General features: G+C 37.5%; 1 long non-coding RNA gene across 1 annotated transcript; it reads left to right on the plus strand.

Moving 5' to 3' along the window:
* Nucleotides 1-1,485: 1,485 nt before the first annotated feature.
* On the plus strand, nucleotides 1,486-6,737 carry LOC310665087. Its single transcript, XR_014505172.1, has 2 exons — nucleotides 1,486-1,825; nucleotides 6,115-6,737. It is a non-coding gene; the product is annotated as an uncharacterized lncRNA (long non-coding RNA).
* Nucleotides 6,738-7,231: the final 494 nt, after the last annotated feature.

The following is a 7,231-nucleotide window of genomic DNA, read 5'->3' on the forward strand; positions in this document are numbered from 1 at the left end:
GTGAAGCCCAAACTGGTGTACACTTACTTGGGAATAAATTCCATTGAACAGTAAGATTTACTTCTCAACAAATATGCATGGGGTTGGGATTTCAATGATACACGCATGCTGCACACACAATTGTGCCCATTTATTAGTTGCAAATTACTTCATGGCAGTGTAAGAAAAAAATATCACCAGGGTAGAGAAGACAATTTTGAACAATATTCCCTAAGAAATTGTAGACAGAACAGTGTCCCACTGTCAGCTTACAAACTATGTTAGTGAGCGAAGCAACAATTCTTAGCCAGTACTAAGGATGCTTATTTTTTTGAGGCTTTTTTAATATATTTTTTAATGCAATAAAAACAAAAAGGTCATTCTTCTGCAATGTATAAGAAACATACATGTTTTCTATAGATGAAGGAATTCATGAATGACATTTCATTTCTGCCAGATAACCGAATTCAATTATAAGTGGTTTTTTTCAAAGATCAGCCAAAATACAAATGCTATGTGCAGTGCAATTCTACCCATCCTTATTTATTCAGAAACAAGCGTCACTGGGTTCAATGAGACTTGCTCCCAGATAAACATATATAAGACTGCAGCACAGTTATTCATATCATAAGAAGCAGCAATCTTTAAAAAAGACGTTTAAGAAGTGAGAAGTGGACTTGATTGCATTTTAAACTCCTCCACCTGTTCTTACAAAAAGGCAGTCTTAGATGTCAATACCTCTTAACTGTAGATGACTACCATTTAAAATTTGCCAAGTTTGACTTCATTTATGGAAATATATTTACTTGGGCCAGTTGCAACCCCAACTCCTGCTTAACAGTTTGCTCCTAATCACCTTTACTCAGAATGCAAAAACTTATTTCCTAGTTAAAATTACAGTATGAACCTATGCCACTTGAATCAGAAGTTTCACTTTCTACAAATAAAACATGCATGAGTATGTATCTAAAAGAGGGTCCAACCTCACAGCCAAATTGTGTAAATTTCCTTAGAATAGCTGACAGCCAAAATAAGGTGAAATTCCCTTTTGACTCAAGACTGTCCAGAGGGTCACAGTTCTTTCTTCCCCCTCTAGCTGCTTTACTGTCCCCATGGCAGAGCTTGCTTTTATGGGCAGGCCCAAGGTAGATGTTACTTCCTTAGGCTGCCCACAGCTGTGTCCCATCCAGCTGCACTCTCTACACCCAGTGCCAAGTGCAAGAGGTTTTTTTAGTGCCCACAGAGTCTGACAAAGGTGCACAAATTTAAAGATGACAGCAGCACACCAAATTGCCCATGAATAGGTGAGCTGCAACCCAATGCATAATTGAGATTCCCTCCGTCGCAAATAATCCAGCAAGGGCCCTCAAGGGCCCCAAGGTTGTGTAGGAGTGTTTTACAAACATGATTCATTTTGCCTTCAATGCCTACATAATAAACCATGGCATTCTGTGTACTGTATGTGCTCTTTAAAATAAATCTCACATAAGCCAGAAGAGGCTGAATCACTGCCCATTGCCTTAAGTGCCACACTATTTTCAATTTGATAATTGCAGTTTACCACAGCATTTAAGAAATTATATTTCAAAGCAATATAAGCATCTGTGAGCTGTGAGTCATAATGCCAAAGGTGGGGGGAGGGAACAGTGTGCTGTTGCTATCCCTGTTCTAGAATGCATCAGAAGCAGAATATATTACACTGGGAATTTTAAACTATCCAGACACATTAAGACAGAACGGCACGCCAGCTTCCGCCAATAAGCCCTCTAACCTTAATGAAAAAGGCACACAGAGTACTAGAAGATCTTTGAAAACTCTTTTGGGGAACCACTGTCCTCTCTCTCAGGTCAGAAGCTAGGAAAGTTATGGATGAATAAGTTTTCCCTGCATCTCTACTGTGTACAGAAGGGAAACACACAGAGGTCTCTGGCACTCTCCAGTTCAATCCACATTTTGTGGTCTGCAATTGCTTTGTTTTTTTGCCACAAAAGCTAAATTTTGAAACAAACAAACAAACAAAAATAGGTTGTCCTAAGGTAAGGGGGTATATACTGTGCCAACAGCAGTTGTTTGGCTGAATTGTTGTTAGGGGAAAACAAAAGGTCATCAAATCCATCAAGGATTTTTAGAACGGATCATATTTTCAAGTTTCAAAGTAGGATCTTCAACACTGATGCAGAAACCAAGGAATCTTCCTCTGAATACCTTCTAGTCACAATAGGATACAATTCTCCTGCAAACCCCCCCCCCCCAAGCCATCTTGTTATTTCTCTCTACAGTGGTACCTCAGGTTACATATGCTTCAGGTTACAAACACTTCAGGTTACAAACTCTGCTAATCCAGAAATAGTACCTCGGGTTAAGAAATTTGCTTCAGGATGAGAACAGAAATCGTGCTCCAGCGGCGCGGCAGCAGCAGGAGGCCCCATTGGCTAAAGTGGTCTTGGGGTTAAGAACAGTTTCAGGTTAAGAGGAGACCTCCGGAACAAATTAAGTACTTAACCCGAGGTACCACTGTATGTCCCTACACAGCAGGCAATTGGGCTGACGCTCTTGCAAAGTTTGAATACAAAAATGCAGTTGCTAGTGTGTTCACCAAAAGGTACAATTAGCATGACTACATAAAAGTCAAAAGGAAGGAAACAAGTAAAAACCAGCTCTTTCAGCAGCGAAAATGCTTTCATTTTGCTTACAGTTTGATTAGTAGGTCCTTAAATACCAGTAAGACCAATCTATTCCCTAATTAGCTAGCAAGGCTTAGGTAAGATTGTCTGCTGCTCGCTCAAATGCCATACCATATTCCAAAGCAGTAACCATGGAAATGGGAACAGGAAAATGCTTTTTTTAAAAAAAAAATCTAATTATTCAGCACTATAAATAACATTTTCTAGAAAAAAGATCAAAGAGAAACATTAGTACTTAAGCATTTGTACTTGCTTTCACATAGCTATCAGCAGTCATTCCCACCTACGGAGGGATATGGTTGATCACATATCAGTTTGAAAGCTAACAGGGCCAACCCAAAATATTATGTATACATCCTGCAAGGAATCCTGTCTACGTGAACCAGTAAAGGTTCTCCAGGATCTCAAGCGGAGGTATTCCATATCACCAAGTATCCAGTTATATGTTTCCATCTCCTCACTCCCACCACCAAGCTCCACCACCAACAAGCCTGGAGAGGACAACGAATCTCCTGTTTCGGACTGACTGAAACCTTGAATAAAAGAAGACCTATTAAGGGCAGGGAAGACACCACCAAGAGGTCACTGCAGGTCTTATTCGTATCTCTTATTTTCTAACATTAACACCACCATCACCAACCTGATCTGACAAAAGAATAAGAACTGCAGTGACAACCTTTGAAAAAATGGATCCATCAGAACTAGTCAATTTTTTTTTCCCATCAGCCTTCAAAATAATTTAGCTGATAGCTACTTACATGAAGAAAACCAGTCAGAAGATTAAGAGTTAAAGATCTCATTTAGCATCTAGTCTGGCTATAGTTAAATATATCTACATCTATCTTTTAGAACAAAAAATAAAAGACATAGCTACATTAAATTGTTTTTAAAAATGAGTAAGCCCCTGGTGGGAATGCAAGGTCTTGTATTTTGCTCTGTAGTGCATGAAATGGGATCAATTCCAATATGACAGTCAAAACATATAAAGTGTTCCTAATAATCTGATAGCCCTCTTATCTCCATGTTCCCCCCCCTCTATAATTACCATGTTCCAAGCATTTCATGAACTCTTATTTTATTTGTTGTAATGAGCATTAGATACTGAGATAAGAGGGAAACACTTGCTTAATGCTATCCAGCTAAGTCTGTAGCAGAGCAAGGTTGGTAACCTGTCTCTCAGGTACTTGTAAGTAACTACAGTGGTTCAGTTTTCAGCAGCTTCCCAACTCTGGAGAGTTTTTCTCCACAGATTTTCTTAACTAGGGGTAGGTGGGGGACTTTTGATCATGAATTAAAGTTACCACGGGGGTGGGGCGGGGTGCTACCTAAGCTCCTAGCAAAACAACTTGATTTCTTGACTGAAGGTGTTATACAGGCTTCCTCAACCTCAGCCTTCCAGACTACAATTCCCATCATCCCTGACCAGTGGTCCTGCTAGCTAGGGATCATGGGAGTTGTAGGCCAAAAACATCTGGAGGGCCGAGGTTGAGGAAGCCTGGGGTTATACCTTAATTTACAGATTTCTGAATTACCTATTAACAGACTTTCGGTGGGACACCAAACGCTTAAAGAAGCTTACACATCTTCCATAGGCTCCAGTTAAAAAAACAAATTGAAAGATATTACTGACATATTCTACCCTATAAACCTATCTAATAAGGAATCTAAATCTATCAAAATGCTACTTAATGCAATATTTTAACCAACTTCTTTATTAACTCACAGAACAATTAAAATAATTTAGGTAAAATTATTAGGGACTACTGCTAGTATTCCAAGATTCAAAATAAAAAAATAAAAAATGAAGAGAGGCTGGACTGCATGTTATAAAAGAGTCTTTCCTATATACAGATAATAGTCTCACATTTATCATTCCATTATATAGCAACACATTTTAAGTTCAGATAATGTTGAGTGCAGTATTTAAAAGGTATTGCTGTAGTTATGTACATGATTTGATCTTAATATTGTTATCAAGTTCCTTTAAACAACCATGTATCAATTTAATTTGCCTATCCTAACATATAAACATGTTCCTCTCACACATTAAAATACATTTAATTTAGATATTACAGAAGTATTAAAAATGAGACATGAAAATTTAGAGTGTAAACCTACTAGCAAAATGCTTTTTTGCAATGTAAATAGGCAACACTGAGGAACTTCGTTTAATCTTTCTGCAGCCTATGACGGAAGAACGTAGTGTTCCATCATATATGCCATCATCAGTGCTAATTACTTTAACAACATTTAAACTGCTTATTATGGTGACTGATCAAAATACTATTTTCAGTAGGGAAAAATGAAAACAAAGCTATAAATAGATTCCACCACCACCCTTTCCTTATATTCTGGGTACTTCCTATTATTTTTATTCCTAAAATACAACACAAAATACACCAAAAAACAAAAGTTTTTAAACATACCTCTGACCCAACTTGAATTCTAATTTTAACTTAAATATTTTAATCTATCAGCTTTTTGTCTATCAGCTACTAAATCTGTACCAATTGTTGGAAACAAAATGGGGGGGGGGGGGAGCTATATATTGTACCATTGACACAACAATCCTGTGCCTGTCTATTCAGAAGTGAGTCCCAAAGACCTAAAAGGTCCTTACTCAGAAGTAAGGATGTATGAGAATTTAAGCCTTAAAAAACATAATAATCCTAAACAGTTTTGGTCTACATAAAATGTACTATGCTGAACTCCCTTACTGATTCTAGTATAGAACAGCAACATTTTCTAACTGGACACAACCTATGCAGTTTCAACGTTCTTTTCTACCAGCAATCAATCAACTCTTCTAGACCTGCATTTTACATTTTTTATGGAATATCAGTGCATAATTGCAATCACTTGAAATAGTTAATGTATTATTATACTGCTTCTTTACTTGCCTGCCCCCACCTGTAACTTTGCTCTATTTTAACTAGTGCAGTACAATGTTTACTAGTTAATTGCAGTGTTAATTTTGAGCAAATCTCCAGTCCTAGATATCCCAAGGAAGATCACTTTCTCACTACCAATGACTCTGCTGCACTATCATCAGAGCAAAAATTAGATGCAGGGATTTTTATGCTTAACAAAAACAGGCTTAATATTCCACGGCATGTCCAGATGGAGTCTATTCAAAGTACAGGAGGAAGTTTTATTTTAAACTATATGTAAAAACTTTCCAAGGCAACCTAGTTCCTTTAAGAATTTCATTTTTTAAAAAAACTTAATAGATTTGTCCCTTTTTTTAGTTTGTATATTATTGTGGAGGGGGCATTTTATTCAGTTGTAGTACATTAACAATAATCCATTACAATGTCTCCAAACTTCAACACAGTAGAATATGTATGCACAGGACTAAAGAAATTATGCACATCCATATTCAATACGTTTCATCAAGATATAAATTTAGCATACTATGAAGAATTTGCCCAAACACCAACCACTTCTCTAGATAGATGCAAGCTTTCACCATATTGAAACTAGATACTGAAGAATTAACATACCTGCATCATGCCGGCAATTTAGCATCATAATACAAAGCTGCTAAAGGTACTCTTTCCATAATATCCGTTTTCTAAGATTCTGGAGGACTCCTTTGAAAAAGAGCCTAGCTTTTAAACATACCCACTGTTCATTTTTCAGGCATTTGGCAGGTAGCTGCTGAAGCAGTTGGTTAAGGCACTTGCTGAAGCATCAACCATAATAGAAAATCAACAGCTGTATTATGTTGTGATGTCAGCAACACCTTAGCCAGTCTCCACAGAGAAAAAACTGAAATGCATCAAAAGCTATATTGAGCTCTTCATTAGCAATTCAGCAGCAAGCAAGGCAAATGTCCTGTGAAACTGTGAGAATACTATGAAATGGCTGTAGGGATTTTTAGTCACTTTCCACTTCACATTTAACTCACACTGTGAAACTATAACAATTATTCATCCCAAAATAACTGAGGTTACCCAAAGGTTCAACCAATTTAAGACCTAAAATTAAGGCTGTTCGACCTGCCCTCCTCCTAATAATGCATCAATAGAAAATATAAAACTAGCTTAATAAAGTTCTGTATTTGAGAAGTCATCTTTATGCCAACGGCTGACTTAATTCTGTCGGAAATCAATGTCTCATTTTGTATTTTGATTGTTTTAAATATAAAAAACAGAAAATGTATCCCACTTGGTTGGTCTTGTTAGATTTTTCTTAAAGATATATTACAATAAAAATGAGTCTTGCCTACTATAGATTTTGCGGGGGTACAACAGCATTCAACTAGTCCCCCATTTATCCCCCCCCCCACCTGCACAGCCTCTTTGTTTTCCTGTCTCCTGATATTTTTAGCTTATCTTTTTCACCAGCATACAATGATGCAGCAAATCTTATTGGCGTGCCATCGTTTAAGGTTTACACTTTTGCAGAAGCACAAGCCTTGAAAAATACTACAGCCAGCCATAACACTTGAGCAAATCAGTCTAAGTAATCAGCTAATGGCTGTTATGCTGATCCCATGGAAATGGCTTTTTGCAGTGGGGTCAAGCGTCCTGCAATCAAAACTGCAAAATACAGTGGCTGGGGGG

Source organism: Podarcis tiliguerta (genome assembly GCF_965153285.1).
Source record: "Podarcis tiliguerta genome assembly, chromosome: 1".
In the NCBI taxonomy this organism is placed as follows: Eukaryota; Metazoa; Chordata; class Lepidosauria; order Squamata; family Lacertidae; genus Podarcis; species Podarcis tiliguerta.